This window comes from Mirounga leonina, unplaced genomic scaffold, assembly GCF_011800145.1.
Source record: "Mirounga leonina isolate KUSES-001 unplaced genomic scaffold, KU_Mleo_1.0 Mir_115, whole genome shotgun sequence".
NCBI classification, from domain to species: Eukaryota; Metazoa; Chordata; class Mammalia; order Carnivora; family Phocidae; genus Mirounga; species Mirounga leonina.
The window spans coordinates 88744570-88760022 of NW_023270268.1; the positions used below are offsets into that span (position 1 = coordinate 88744570).

The 15453-nt window shown below is 53.3% G+C and overlaps 1 protein-coding gene and 1 long non-coding RNA gene across 2 annotated transcripts in view; one reads left to right on the forward strand and one right to left on the reverse strand.

Annotated features, from left to right (window-relative positions):
* LOC118007022 overlaps positions 1-12590 on the reverse strand; it is a 16406-nt gene extending 3816 nt beyond the window's left edge. Inside the window, exons 1-2 of the long non-coding RNA XR_004678251.1 lie at positions 12154-12590; positions 10282-10389 (exon numbers count right to left, since the gene is read on the reverse strand). This is a non-coding gene — a long non-coding RNA (uncharacterized LOC118007022). The remainder of the gene's footprint in view (positions 1-10281; positions 10390-12153) is intronic.
* The window catches only part of SEMA5B (semaphorin 5B), a 118672-nt gene that overhangs the window by 29341 nt on the left and 73878 nt on the right, over positions 1-15453 (forward strand). The gene's annotated exons all lie outside the window — the stretch shown is intronic.

Sequence of the window (15453 nt, forward strand, 5' to 3'; positions counted from 1 at the left end):
TGGCTTTATGGCTTCTTCTCCGTGTCTGGCTTTATGGCTTCTTCTCCCTCTCTCCCTTTTCATGCAGCATCACCCTTGCCTACCCCTCCTGCAGCAGCCCAGCACCCTGAGCACTGAGGGGGCTCTTGGAGACACACGCCACCCTGCTCCTCCCAGGCACCCCTCCCCAGTTTCGGCCAGCTCCTTTGGCACTGCAGTCCCCCCCCACAGAGGGAGCCAAGCCTCTGGGAGTCAGGGCATCTCCCCACGGCATCCTTCATTTCCCACTTCAGGCGGTGCTCCTGGGTTGGACCCACCCACCCCCCAGCTGTCTGGATGTGTGGGGCTGTTTTTGTCGTCAGGGCGACTTAGGAACTCTCTTGTCGTTTGGTGGCAGAAGCCGGGGATGCAAAGTCTCTGCAGGGTGCAGGGAAGGCATATCCCTCCCAACATGCTGTAGGCTCCTCCACTGAGAAACACTGTGCCAGCCAGGATGAGTGATGAGCTTCTGATCTTCAGCTGCACCAGCTGGTGCAGCGGAACCGGAGGTCTGAGTCCCTGCTCTGCCACTTCCTGGCCCCGTGGCTGGTTTTCTAGCCTGCTTCCTCATCAGAGCGTGCAGTAACAACCGTGCCCCCACTTCACAGGGTTTAAGTAGAATTCGATGTGTTAATACACATGAAGACTTAGGACAGCCCACGCATTATGAGTGTCAGAGAGGCCTTTGCTCTTCCTGCCTGGGCCTCCAGGACCACCCCTTGGCCTCAGGTCGAACTGTGGTCCTGGCGGACACTTGCCTCATAAACAGCTGGGCCCCTGGCCACCAGGACTGAGAACCTTGGCTCCAGGTATGGGCACTTGCCCAGGGTCCTGGACCTGAGCCACCCCAGGAACCTGCGCTTCCTTGACTCTGTTCCCTGTCCAGCTCCTCTCTCCTGCCCTCACTCCGTTGGACCATTCTGGAGGGCCGTTCCTCTGATCCTCTCATTAGAAGTCTCCTACTGTATTTCTCTTTTTCTGTCTCTATAGTTGTTGTATATGTTTGTTTTTTATATGTTGTATACTGTTTCTTTTTTAGAACCTCTATTAGGCTGTGGTACTCAAAACGCATATTCTTGGGCCCCACTCCAGAGCTTCTGAGTCAGGATATCCAGCTGGGGACCAAGACTCTGCATTTGACTTGCTGCTGGTGGCATCCGCAGAGCCAGCCTCTAGCTCCGTAGGTCCAGTGTATGTGTCTGCTGTTGTCCAGGAAGGGGAGGACCACTGCTGCCCCCACTTCCAGGAAGCACGAGGCCCATTAGCATGTCACAGCTGATCACCACAGGGCTCAAGTACATATATCATCATCTAAAAATATCTACTTAAAATTCCACATTTGTATTCTCTTTCAGCTGGGGTCATACCTCAAGCTAGAATCGCTCCTTTGGGAAAAGGATCGATGAGAGAGGTGAAGGGTGGCATTGCTTTCCTTTAGAAAAGTGGTGTAGTGGGAAGGAGGGTCTTTGGGCTGGAACTCAATGGCTTGGGTTTCGAGCCCCCATTCTATCACTAGCCGGCTGTGTGACCTTGGTTGAGTCACTTAACCTCTCTGGGCCTCACCCTCTTCATTTCCAGCATAAGGGGGTTGAACAGGTTGGACTTGCCAAAGTTCTCTTCCAACTCTAAAAGTTTGTGAGTTTACAAGTCTATTTAAATGTGCTGACAGCTTTAGAATGGCTAATTAATGAGTTTTTAGTGGGAACGCAATTAGGTGATAATGAAGGCCTCAGAAGTAAATCTCTCGCACTTCTTGTAATGAGTTGAGTAGATGAGACTTGGATTGTGTTTTCACCTAATGGAGCCCTTGGGAAGAGGGAGCCTAGAGCCACCCGGCTTCTACCCGGGGGTTCGGGGAGGCCAGGAGTCAGGAACAAAGCCACACATAGAGGAAGCTAGGTGGCACTGTCCTAAAACAAAATGAGTCACCCTCAGGGTAGGCTTGGAGCCATGTGCATAGAGCGGAATATTGGCAGCTCTGTAGATCTGGGGAATTGTACTTCTGCCTTACATCCATTTCCAGAACACGCTCACCTGCATCGTCTTGTTTAATCCTTCTACACCTGGTGAAATAGATAAGCTTGGAACTTTTATCTCCCCCATTTAACAGATGAGAAATGGAGGCGCAGAGGAGTGACTCACTCAAGGTAAGGTTAAGTTGCTAATAAGTGATAATCAGGATTCAGCTCAAGCCTCTTGATTCCAAAGCCCATGTCCCTTCTACCTCACCAGGCTAGCTCGTCCTGCCTGGCAGACCACCTCTACTGGCCTCCCTATGGAGGGTACTCTGAGGGTCTACAAGTCACCCAGGATACAGAGGGCATCCAATCTGCGATCAGAGGGCTCCTAGGGGGGCTCCATGGTTCTTGACAGACCGTGGCCTTGTGGCCGAGAGCTGGGCTCAGCCACGCCTGCCACTGAGCCCAGCATGGCAGTCCCCAGCATGGCCGTGCTCAGACAGTGTTTGCTGACCCTCTGAGCTTGCATTTAAGGGAGGAATGCCCTAAAGCGTGGATGTAGGGACAAGAAAGCGTGATCCACAGAGGTGGGGAGGATCTCTGTCCCAGGGAGACAAACAATAAGGAGACCCACCAAACAATAAGAAACCCCTCTGTGGTGTGGGGAGGGCAGGGTCTCTTGGCCTGGGAGTGGAGGCCAAGTCGCCTGCTGATGACTTTGACTGCAGAGACAGAAGACCTTGACCTTTCCCTTCTGAGTGAAACAGGGTGCAATCATTATGCAGAGATGCAGTCTTTGCCGCAGAGGGAGGGAGGAAGGGAGCACAGCAAGCATTTATCTGCGTCCTGCCCTAGAAATGCTTCAAGTAATAAAATCAGGATGACTTAAGAAATCCATCACCCCTCTGGGCCTCCCACAGGCACCCACGTTCCCTGGTGGAGATAGGGAAGCAGTCTGGGGACCCAGGCAGGTAACGTGGCCTCAGTCTCCTCATCTATAAACCAGGGGATGGGGGGAGATGGTCCTGAGGTCCCCACCTGCTCTGAGCTCAGGTGGTCTAGAGGAGGTCTTTGGGAGGGGGACAGAAGGATTGAGAAGAGATACCAGAAAGAAAGGGGAGAAGGGAGGAGGATAGAGATAGAGGTGAGGAGAAGAAAGCCGTGATAAAGTGAGAAACACACAGAGCTCAGAGCTTTAGTCTCTGCCCTGCCCCTGGTGAGTCAGAGCCTCTGAGCCGTGCCTTCCACGCCGGAAACATGGCACTGGGGATCCGAGGGTAAAACAAGCAGGGCACAAACCATAAAGTACCACACACATTAACATGCTGAATTCGCAACCAAAAGCACAGAGGAGAGAGGCAGGGAAGGCTGGGGCAGGGAGCCAGGGGAGATCCTTTTATGAACCTTTTTTTTTCCTGGGGACGTGGATAGAGGAGAGGGGTGGGGAGCGAGAGAGAAATAACCAAAGATGGACCAAGGAAGACATAAACCCTTCCCTTGCTGAGGCCGTCTTTTTCCCTCTGGGAGATAGAGAATGCGGGCGGCTGCCAGTCGTGGGCTGTATCTGCATCTCCCGCTGAGGAGCCTTTGCCTGGGTGAGAACAGCCCCTGCGGGGCTCGGGGAAGGGAGATGGCAGACTCGGGCTTCGAGGTGTCGTGGAACTCCCCAATTTCTGTCAGACTTGAAACTCTTCACCAAGGAGGCTGGTGTGAGGGGGGCGAGGTAAAAGCCTGAGGCAGTGATTTGAGAGGCAAAAAGATAAAACTCTGGATGAAGGAACTCTGGGAAGCCAAGCCACGACAGGACCTTCAGTCCATGGGGCCCAGCTCCACCCACGGTCCCTCCTGCTGCTGGTGGTGTCTGGATCTCCATCTTGGCATGAGGCGAGGCCAAGACGGGGGGGCGGGGGGGGGGGGGGCGCAGCACAGGGCCGGGGTCAGGGCAGCCAGCTCCCCTGGCAGGCTAGATTTATGATTTGGCTGAGTTGGGGAGAGCGGGAGCCTGCAGCAATCCAGGGTATGAAAAGCGGCCCAGTGTTTCCTGGAGGAGCCACAGTGCCAGAGGCAGGGTCATCCATCTGGCCTCTCTGTGTAGTACATTTATCACCCTGGAGCCTGGAACTGGCTGGCCTCCCCTCTGCCATCTGTAGCCACAGCTCCCACCTTCAGCAGCCTCTCCTGCAGGGCCTGCAGCCCCAGCAGGTGCTCCTAAGTGGGTAGCCTGCTCCCTTTCTTGGGACCCTCTCACACTGGGCCCTCTAGCTGGTGCCCATCCTAGCTGGTAGCTACTTAACTTCCCCTGGGAATAAAAAGCCTTGTTGTCAGAGAGGTGAAAGGACTGCAGAGACAGCTAGTACTGTAGTTTTGTGCTGTGTTCTGGGAGCTCTGGGGTTTCTCCGAGCTACCCTGAGAGTTGCTGAGAGAGGCGGAGCATCCAGGGCCCAGCCCCCTGCCCACCGGTGTAACTCTGCATCTATCTGATTTAGATAAAGATGTTCTAGGTAAGTTTTCATTTGAAGAATGGGTTCTGCTGCTGAAAACAAAGTTTGAAGGCCACAGATCTGGTCTCATTTCAAAGAGGAAGATACAGAGGGCCAGAGAAGGCCAGTACCCTGGCCAGTTGCTGGCAGAATGGGGACTGGAGCCCAAACTCCTTGGTTCCCCCATTGCTCCATGATACCGGGCTGCCTCTTTTGAGGTGTTGGCCTGAGCATTCATGGCCTAGAAGTGCTCTCCTTTCCCCCTCCCTGTCCAACAGGGTCAGGCCTACCTCTTGAGCTGGGGTGCCATGCTCTCTTAGCTTTTCCTCTACCAGCAGGGTCTTCAGGATGTAAATCATGTATAGCCTAGGCAAGCCCATTTCAGGTGTGAAGTAAGACCTCCATGGCCAACCCTGATTATAGCCTCCTCAGCAGTGGAGCTGTCTCCAGGCCCAGATCCTTTGGTGGTGGCCCCCCATATCATCCCTGTGGGCATTGGTGATTATTGAGGGTTTTCTGGGAGAATCTGGTAAAGTTGGCTCTCTTCTATTAGGCTTCAGTTTGTCAATTTTGGCTTCTTCTTCTTTTTAAAGATTTATTTATTTAAGTCATCTCTACACCCAACGTGTGGCTCAAACTCACAACACTAAGATCAAGAGTCCCATGCTCTAGGGCGCCTGGGTGGCTCAGTCGTTAAGCGTCTGCCTTCGGCTCAGGTCATGATCCCAGGGTCCTGGGATCGAGTCCCACATCGGGCTCCCTGCTCTGCGGGAAGCCTGCTCCTCCCTCTCCCACTCCCCCTGCTTGTGTTCCTGCTCTCGCTGTGTCTCTCTCTGTCAAAAAAATAAATAAAATCTTTAAAAAAAAGAGTCCCATGCTCTAACTGAGCCAGCCAAGCACCCCTGTCCATTTTGGCTTCTGATTACAGGTGCTGATCCAGCCACTCTATGCTTCAGTCTCTGGATTCTTTTCCAGAAAACCCCAGACTAACATTCATTCTGGGCAGGCAGCTCTCTCGACCACCACCACCACCACCAACTGTGCCATTTCTCTCCTGTGATTCCTATGGGTCCTGTTCTCTAGCAAGGTTGCTCCGTTTTCTGTTCTGCCTCCTCTGCTGGGTTCACTTTTCCAACACTCCGCCCTTGAGCCTCTCCTCTCCAGACCCACACTCTGGCTCTGCGCCTTCTACACACCTCTCTTGGTGTCTTAGAGCCCAGCCCTTCTCTAATCAGCCCACCTGGAGACCCTCCCACTGTCGGAGGCACCACAACCCTCTCAGGATTCCACAGATGAAGAAAACCAGGGGCCAGGCATTCCTGAGGGCCTGATACGGGCCAGGCATGGGGGAAGCACCTTATATATTTTATCTCATTGACTCCTCACAACAGTTCCATAAAGTAGATTTTAACATGCCCAGTTTTCATGCAGGGACACCGAAGGTCAGAGATTTGGCAGTTTGCTCAAGATCCCACAACTAATATGTTTTAAAGTCCTAGTTGTGCCTAACTCCTGAGCCTAAGCAGTTACCCACAATACCAAGCTGCCTAGGTGGTCAGCTTGCACGGTCAAGCTCATGACTTTTAGGTCTGGGGTGGCACACTGGTGGTCTTTCTCCAAAGCACTCATCCTGTTGCAGTTCCTCCACCCGGTTACCGGCTTCCTCGTTTTCCCTGAGAGGAAGTTCCACGGTGGCTGGCTTCTCCTTCTTCCCCTAGCCCAGGACCCCCCGGGAGGGTAGAGAAGAGGGACGTGGCTCTGCGATGGGAGCAGATGGGGGAGGTTTCTAGGCCCTCCATCTTCGGGAGCATGGGCCTTGGGATGGGAGCATGGAGGCCAATGACCAAAATGGGGACAGCAAAGGACCTGGGCTGGAGAGATGGTGCCACTGACTTTTGTGAAACACTGCTTCCTCCGAAGTTGTTCACCGAGAGTGTGCGGCAGAGGAAGCTGACTGCTGACAGCAGCAGCTGTGGAGGCGGCAGGAGCTGGAGGGGTGGCATTATCACCCTGTGGGGCGGGAAGGGGGATGGAGTCTCCTGCCTGTTCTGGAATCTGTCTCTCACCACCCCTCCCCCCGCCCAACACCCTCGGGCTCAAAACCCAGGAGGAGAGAGAGGGACAGACACCCCAGGAAGATGCACACACCCTGCCTCTCACACTCCTGCTCACATGCACACCCCCGCACAGATATGCACACGAGCGCAGACACACACACACACACACACACACACTCTTGCAGGTCTCTCTTTCTCTGTCCCCGTAAGCATTGCACCACTGCTCTCCGGTCCAGCCAAAGTTGGAGTATTTCTGGAATGAGCAGTCTACTCCATGAGGATAAATCATTCTAAGCCATCCTTGGGCGCCTTTGAAGAAACTCGGGAGACAGAGCCTGCCCTCGGTGGGGTGGCCGGGAGGACAGCCTGGGAGCTGGCGACTGGTGTGTCACCGGCTGGGGCGGCGAGCTGTTTCCAGCGCTTTTGTCTGGTGCTGGGAGCAGGCTCAGCAGTGCGAGGGACAATCGGAGCCACTCAGGCGCGCTGCGGCGTTGTGTCCTGCTTTCCCTGTGGCCAGACTGGACTGCCGGAGCCCCCAGGCAGGACCGAGATGTTGTCTTGCTAACCTGAGCGCAGAAGCTCGGGTTGCTTTTACCAGCAAATGTTTCTGAGAGCAGTGGCAGCAGCCTTGGTCCCCTGGCCGGAGAAACACTAGCGGGGACTCAAGCCCTGGCCCTTCATCATCCCAAGGAAGCCCCCAGCCCCTTTCCGAGACCTGGCAGCTGGGCTTGCCTGTGACCCTGGGTCTGCCCCCAGGCTGGGGCTAGGGGCCTGAGCGCTAGCGCTGGGGGTGGGGAGCAGGTGCGTGGCTGCTCCCCTGGGCTTGCTGCCGGGCTCACGGTGCTGGCTTCGCCAGGATTGCTTCTCCTGCCTATGCCGTGTTTGGCTCTTGGGCGTCCACGGCTGAGCTGCTAGTGGTGAGTACTTGGACAGATGTCCCTTTTCATGTTCACCGGCCATGCCCACATGAGTCACAGTGGCTAGCTCTGCAGCTTTATTTGCAGAGACTAGACATGAATTTGCCTCACCTCATGCCAGCTGGGTGGGGTGGAAAATCTAGGGAGCAGGGCCAACCCGGGGTAAGGAGGTCATGCACCTGGGGCCGCAAGTGTTTTTCAAAGGACTAAGGGAACCCTGGAAGGAGAAGTCTGTCTCACGGATTCCCTCTCCTGGTTGGGTACAGATGTGTCTAAGAGTGTGTGGAGGAATGGCCGCTCCCAAAAGCCTGCTCCTCCCAGGTGTTTCAGGCTTTGGGACCAACTTGTGCTCTTGCTGCCCAACCCCTGCTGGTTGAAGGGCTGAGTGAGGTTCCCCTCTTCTTTCCTGCCCCGTGGCTCTTGTCTCCTCCCACCGTGACACCGCCACCCTGGGGCCAGGGGAGAGGGCCCTTCAGGTCTTCTCCTTGCTGCCTGGACGCTGGGCACTGGGACGGGAGCACGTCTCCACCTCGAATGTGCCAAATGAGACACGGCGAGGCTGGGGAGATGCAGGGGCTTGGGACCCAGGGGCTCTCTGTTAGAGCTCCGTTCCCTGTCTACCCCTCTAAAGGGTGGTTCTTGCTGCTCACGGATATGTTTTCAGCGTGGACCGCCTCTGGGAATAAGGAGGTCTGGGAGGCCACCACATGCTGCATGAAGTCATATTTCTTATATTCCTACATAGGCCCTCAGCTGTCTCTTTGGACTCCACAGGCAAATGCCCACTTTCTAGCATTCCACAGGTGTCAGTGGTCATGCTTTCTGCTCCCTTGGGATTGCACAGTCTTTGCTTATATCTGCATGAGTTTCACACAGTGAATGTGTTCGGACACGATGACTTCTGAGGTCCCTTTGGGGAACTTCTCCAACTTTCTGGAGATCGTGGGGGGATGACTCTGTACCCCATGTCCCATTATACTCCAATCCTTTGGGGCCTGTCTGAAATCCAAGGCATAGCTGGAGAACTGTGATTCTGACTCATTTGAGAATTCTGATCTTATGATTCCCAAATCATGGCATGGGGCGGGGGCAGCAGTGTGTGGTTAGGGTGGGTTTTCTCAATGGTGGTACCATTGACTTTTGGGGCTGGATAATTCTTAGTGGGGTGGGGGGACAGTCTTATACCTTTTAAGATGTTTAGCAGCATCCTTGGGTTCTACCCACCAGGAGCACCCTCATTTGTGACAACCAAAATTATCTCCAGACATTATCAAATGTTGCCCCAGGGACAAAATTAAACCCATTGAGAATTGCTGGTTCAGGTTAATGCTGCTCCTGATATGCTCTCTCCTTTGGCCTCATGGGTGTGGGTCCAGTGTGGCCAAGTGAAGTGTAGCCATCTCTGGCCTGGGAATGCAGACACCTGGCCTCTGGGCTTGGAGTGATCTTGCTTACATTCCCACCCAATCTGGCCTGAGAATCACTTCTAGCCCTCTCCTGTCTCCACCAACTTCCAGATCTTCCTAGTAGAAACACTGTGGTGAGGCTCACAGGGGCCTGGGTAGGGCCTTCCCTTTGTGGGGGATGAAGTCTGGGAAAGAAAATCCCATTGCAGGGTTTCACCATTTCTTCCTGACATTTGCCCAAAAGCCAAGAGTGGCGTGGAAGCCAGGATGGGTTCAGTCCCCAGGGCGAGTATGAATGCACACACACGGGCACATGTATACGCACACGCACTTGCTTGCAGCTTTCTGGATCCTGTACTGAATGAATGATGTGGAGGCGAGCCCTGCCTTGGGAAACTTGCAGAGTGAGGTGGACATCCTATTATGTACCAATAAAAAAATAAACCAACTGAAAGGATTCTGTGCCTTGTTTGGATTGTTTCATCCTTCTAGGCAAATTATTTCTGAGGAAGAACAGACAAGGGGAGAAGAAAGCTCTTGAGTTTCTTGTTTATCAGAGTCTCTGTGGGGTCATGGTGGTCTTGCTCTTTATCAATCCAGGAGGACTTCCTGAAGGAGGAGATATTTCAGAACCTATAATGTGGGTGGGAGACAGCATGGTGTGTGTGTGTGTGTGTGTGTGTGTGAAAAACCCTTGGACCTTTTGCTGACAGTGACTTTGGGGGGCAGGTAGAGAAGTTGGCTAAGGAGTGTCCTTCCTTCCTCCTTGAGTAACCAAGGTGCCAACCCTTTTTCTCTATGCCTCCCATGTACTCTGCTGAAACTTGTCTTCAGCTGGAAGGTAGACTCGCCCCCAGCACAGAGGAGGGACTTACAGAAAGCCCCTTGTTGCAGAGAAATTATGGCCAAATTCTAATTTGTGGATAGAGCAGAGAAGTGCTTCAGGTGGCACAAACCAGCAAATCATCGCCTAATCCGCCTGCTGGGCTTTGAAATGCCTCGTGCGATCCATTTGCAGCAGATTATGTCTCCTAATGATGCTTGATTCTGGTGGGTAGGTTTACAGGCTCCAAACGAATGGCATCGACACTGCAGGGGTGCGGGGGTGGCTGCACGTGCCGCCTGGCATCTCTAGCCCCAGATGAGCCACAGCTCATCGTCCTTGTGCCTGAGTCTCCACGCTCTCCACCCAACTACATGGACCGTTTTCCCCAGCAACTCTCTGGGAGCCTTTGACCTTCCATTTTCCTGGCCCCATCTCCCTCAGCGAGCCAGTTTTCTCTGAAAAGCTTGATGGGCCTCGGATAAGGGGAGAGAAATCTGATTATATGGGGAGTTTGGGGGCAATAAAGACCTCTGTGACCTGCAGCTTTTGAACCTATAGTGTTGTGGTGGTGCTCTGAGCTTTGCGGTGTCGTGGTCCTAAGACAGAGCCGGGTACTCACCGACTATTCTGTTGTTCTGAGCTGGCTGGTCTTAGAGGAACACAAGGCTCGCGGGCAGGGCCAGGCCTGGGTGTGTGACATTTCCAGGAGTTCCATGAAACTCATCCACTGTGGAACAGGGACAGAAGGGTCACTCAGGAGGACAGAGGCCTTGTTGCTCCCACAGAGGGCACACGCATATGTACGAGAGACGCGGCACAAACCAGGACGCCCGCCTGGGGTCTTGGTGGGCCATTTCAGGGTCATCTTACAGGGGAAAGTCACGATGCAGCTCGGCACGTGGGACCCTTCTCCATGCCAGTGAGGCCTGGCAACATGAGCAGCTGCCCTAACACAGCCCCCTCTGGCCCACCCGCTGCCTCTGCGTGGCCGCTGCGAAACACTGGGGAACGGCAGGGCTCTGAGCCTGGGAACTGGATGCATGGTCACAAGAAGCTTCTGAGAGGTTCACAGATTCCCAGCCAGTCCCCCGAGTAGTGGCCAGACTCTGTCAGACTCTGTCAGAACGTGTGCCGTGTGCTGGTCAGAGGCAAAAAAGATTTTTTTCCCCATGGGGAGCAAGGAGAGAGAGATGTGGAGGGGGCATGCGGAAGGGGCTTCTGCCCATGCCATCCGTGCCAGTGAGCAACAGGAACGCTGCTGGCCAGCCCCAGCCTGGGAGTGACGCTGAAAGCTTAAGCAGATGTGATTCCTCCTGAGGAACGAGACTGAGGGCAGAGCCCACCTCTCTGGGAGCAGGAGGCTACATTCATCAGGGCGTCCATTTCTTTATCCAACTTTTATGCAGCGTTTGCCAGCCCTGCACCAGGTGACCCCATCTCTGGCTTCCCAGAGCTCACGGCCAAGGGCAGGCTGGAGGCTGACTGAGACGTGGTGGCCCGCACACAGCTGTGGGAGCCCACTTGAGGTCCAGATTAATTGGGTTTTTGGCTCTTCTCCCAGCAGAGCTTTCCAGGCCACACCCCAAGGCTTTTAGGGAGATAACTGAGATGCGGGGTCAAGTCCCAGCTGGATGCGGTGGAGCTGTTCCCAAACTGCCAAGGGGCTTGTTAATCTCTGCCCCCCAGGGCTGGCAGAAGTTTCCTCGGTGCCCCTTGATTCTCTGCTCTCAGTTAATTGCTCTTCACAATCTGTTTGCTCCCTGCCTGCCTTTCTTCCCCCTGCTGTGGTCTGCCTGTCCAGCTTTGGGACCGTCCCTTCCACCCCACTTGCCCATTCGGACCCTCCTGTGGGACCCACATGGCTGGTGTTTCTGTAGGGCCTACCTGAACACACGGAGGATAGAGAGGGGGCGTGTTAGATTTTGACTGTGTCTGGTGTTTTTCCTCTCCTTCAGCTCACCTTCACGTTCTCCTGTTCCACGGGGGGGGGGGAAGGGCTCTGAGAAAGGGGCTGTTAGTACCTGGTTCTACCATTAAAGCCCCGAGGCTTGTCCCTTACATATAAAATAAAGGGGTGTTCTAGATAGAGCAGGGGTCCTCATCGTTTGGTCCTCAGACCAGCAGCATCAGCAGCACCTGAGTGCTTGGTAGGAATGCAGATGCTCAGGCCTCCCCCCAGACCACTGAGTCAGAAAGGCGGGGTTGGGGACCAGGAACCTGTGTTCGACATGCCCTCCAGGTGATGCTGAGGCAGCTCACGTTTGAGGACCCAACAGTTCCGTAGCACTGGGCCCCTCTCCAACTGCAGTTCTATCGCTGAGCTCATCATTTCCCACCTTGCAATAAATAGTGACTTGCAAAAATCCCGTAGCCACATTCTGGAGCACGGCCAGTCATCCTGAGGGTGTCCTTAAATTCTCAAAATTACGGAAAAAAAAAAAAAAAACAACCCCAAATCAAATCGAAACAAAGCCCACTATTCATACCCTACCTTTTTTTCCAGAAAGAGCTTAAGGTGGTTTCCATCCCAGTGTCTTTAGGGAGGAGCCCGCAGAGGTGAGCCGTAGTCTAGTGAACAATAACAGGGCGTCTGCAGTGTGGGCCACCGCCCTGAGAACAGCCACCGCGGGCTGCCCCCCTTGCAGGATGCCCCACTCGGATCCTTTCCATGCGCTCCCCCGCGCGGCGGGGCACACAGACCTGCCCCAGTGACTTCAATAATTCCTCTCTCCCCGGAGGAGCAGAATGCCCTAACATCTCTCTCCTGCTGCTGGCATTTAGCCCGTTGCCAAATTAATTCAAGCAATGCTAATAACCAGTTTGCTGGTGAGAAGACCTCTTGCAGACCCCTAAATTCTCCTCGCCGGGGTGCTGATAACAGCCTAGGAATCCTGTCTGGCCACCTGCAGTCATTCACAAAACAGCACGGGAAAGGTCTGGCGCTACACTGGATTCTGTGATGAAACCAAAAGAAATAGAACCTTTGTCCCCGCCCTCTGTGAACCATCGGTCTAGCAGGGGGGCCATGCCGCCGTCCACAGCGTTTAACACGGGCTTCCTCCCTCCCCCTGCAGGCCTTTCCCCTGGCCCAAAGCCTCTCTCCTTCCTTGGTGCAGACAGATGGCATCAGTTTCCTGGAGGTCCTCAAACCCCCGCTGGTGGGGCTCCATCGGGTCACGCTCAGCATCCCACTTCGCGGTGGTTCTGTGAGCGGCCGGGCCCCAGCTGAGACCTTTCCCGGCCTTTCTCTGGTCTCCAAGGAGCCTGCAAGAAATGCAGCCTGAGAAAACAGCCTCCCTTCCCTCCCCCCACTGCTCTGTTCTCCCTGCCCACTCCCCCAGCTCCCCCAGGCTCCCCCAGGCCTGCAGCTCCTGCCCTCTCACACTCATGTTTTATGCAGAAACATCCCCATTCTCATGGAAAGTGCAGCAAAGTTGGGGAAGGAATTCCAAATCTCTTTTGAAGAGGGCAGAGCGAATGCAGGGTTATGGGGGTTAACCTCCGCTGAGAGTGCTTTCCTGGCTGAGTGGATGCCCCTGTGTGTGTGTGTGTGTGTTTGTGTGTGTGTCCCCCTTGTGTCCCTTCTGTCCACCGTTTGCAGGGGAGGGGTGGGGCGGGGAGTGGGGGAGAGGACCGACACACACAGACACCCACTTTTGTCCGGAGCCAGCCTCACCTCCCAGTGCCCCATCCGGCCTCTCCTTCTGCTTTCTGGGGAGCACCAGGAGAGTCTTATTTTGGATGTAAATATTCTCAGAAATTTGGGAGGCACGGGCAAAAGAGATGGTATGTTTTTTCAAAGAATAGAAAATGAACATCCATATAAACTTTCTTTTGCTGATTTTCACAAAATCGGATGCTCCTTTGTTTTGAACATCAAAATGGTTGTAGATAATTGATTTTTTAAAAAAATTAAAATTAGCTTGCTGGGTATGTCAAATTCCTACAGTCCGTCCTTGCTAATAATTCTAAGTTTCCTGTGGTAAAAGCACCCGCCCTTTCAGAAGCCTGGCATCTCTTCTCTTATGATCGTTTTTTTAAGAAGTAGTAAAACCTTGAACAGAAGACTCCATCCACAATACACTTAGAACAAGACAAAGGACAGTATTATGTTTTCTGGACTTGCTGCTGGGAGAAACAGAAAAGCACTTATTTTCAGGAAGGGAATTGTGGAAAGAAAGAAGAGGGAGACCTTCCAATCTCACTGGACACAATTTGCTCCACAGAACTTTCTCTAAGCAGCCTGATTCTCTGAGCCCTCACCTTGAGTCATTCTTGATTTTTCCAGCACTGCATTTTTATGGTCTTCCCAGAGTCCTGAAAACTGAAGATTCGCCTAGATTGAGATAAGCAGCTCTCCTTTTTCACCTGTTTATTTATCTCTTGATCTGCACCATGTTTTTTCAAGTATTGCTCCATGTCTGTCACATGCAGTAAGAGAGTTGGGGGCAGATTGGAGCATGTTGGGGGGATTTGCTTGGGACCCCCCCAGCTTTCCCTAGACCTAGGCCTCCCAGTGATGCCCACTGTCTGCAGCACTGGGCAGCTGAGGCATGTTTTCGTGGCTCAGTCGGGTGCTGTGGTCATTCTCTTCCCACCTGCCCACGGATCTGCCTCTGAATCCTGGACCCAGGGCTTTCACAACAGTTTGAGCTGCTGAGGACAAAATTTTCCCCATACTTGATTCAAGCAATTTATTTTACTTTCCTCTGTACTTATAAGTGGAAATGCATTTGGATTCCCGGGAACAATTGATTTTTCTGGAGGTCATTTAGAAAGGAATGTCAAACAAGGTGCATCATTATATCCAGATGAAAAGATTGGTGTAGTTCATTTAACATAAAATCTTACTGCATAATTTTTAGAAACGGTTTGGAAACATAAAAATACTCCATCCTCAACACTTTATTCATTCTGAAAAAGTTTTAGAATCCAGAAATATATTTGAAATTATCTATTTCAAAGAAGTCCTTGGGACCAAACGGGGGGGGGGGGGTTATTTTTTTCCCCTTACGTGTTTCTTCTAGGCCTTCACATTTTCAGTCTTGTCCCTGGGGAATCTCTTGTGTTGAGCAAATTTAGAATGAAGTCTCCCCTCCTTGTTCCTCCTCTGTAGCTTCCTTTGTCATTATTTTTAAAGAAAAACATTTGGGATGCCTTCAGAATTCTACCATGGCTTTTTGGCCCCAAGTGTATTTGGTTGGAGCGAGGGAACCCAAGAGTGTCAGAGAGGGAAAGAGCAAAGAGATGAAGACAGGGGCCCAAACCGAAGACCACAGATGGACATAAAGAGACATGGACAAGGGGCGCCTGGGTGGCTCAATCGGTTAAGTGTCTGCCTTCAGCTCAGGTCATGAGCTCAGGGTCCTGGGATTGAGCCCCACATCCGGGCTCCCTGCTCAGCGGGGAGCCTGCTTCTCCCTCTCCCACTGCCTCTGCCCCTCCCCCAACTCGTGCTCTCTCTTTCTCTCTCTCTCAAACAAATAAATAAGATCTTAAAAAATAATAAAGAGACATGGACAGATTGGCAGTCCCACCTGACAAGTGATAAAGAGGACTTTAGTGGCAAACCCAGACACCCTCCGAACAATGAGCCTGTCCCCTGGCCATGACGGGTGGGGGAGGCTCTCCAAGCACTTTGCTGGGCATCTTCCTTCGCTGTGGGTGTGGGGAGGTTGGGCAGGCAGACCAGAGAGGAGCGCGCCCTCTGAGCCCTTGGACCAACATTTGCAGCTTCCGATACCTGGAGGATGACCCTATGTGAATGAATCTATGGGGGCCACTTAGAGGG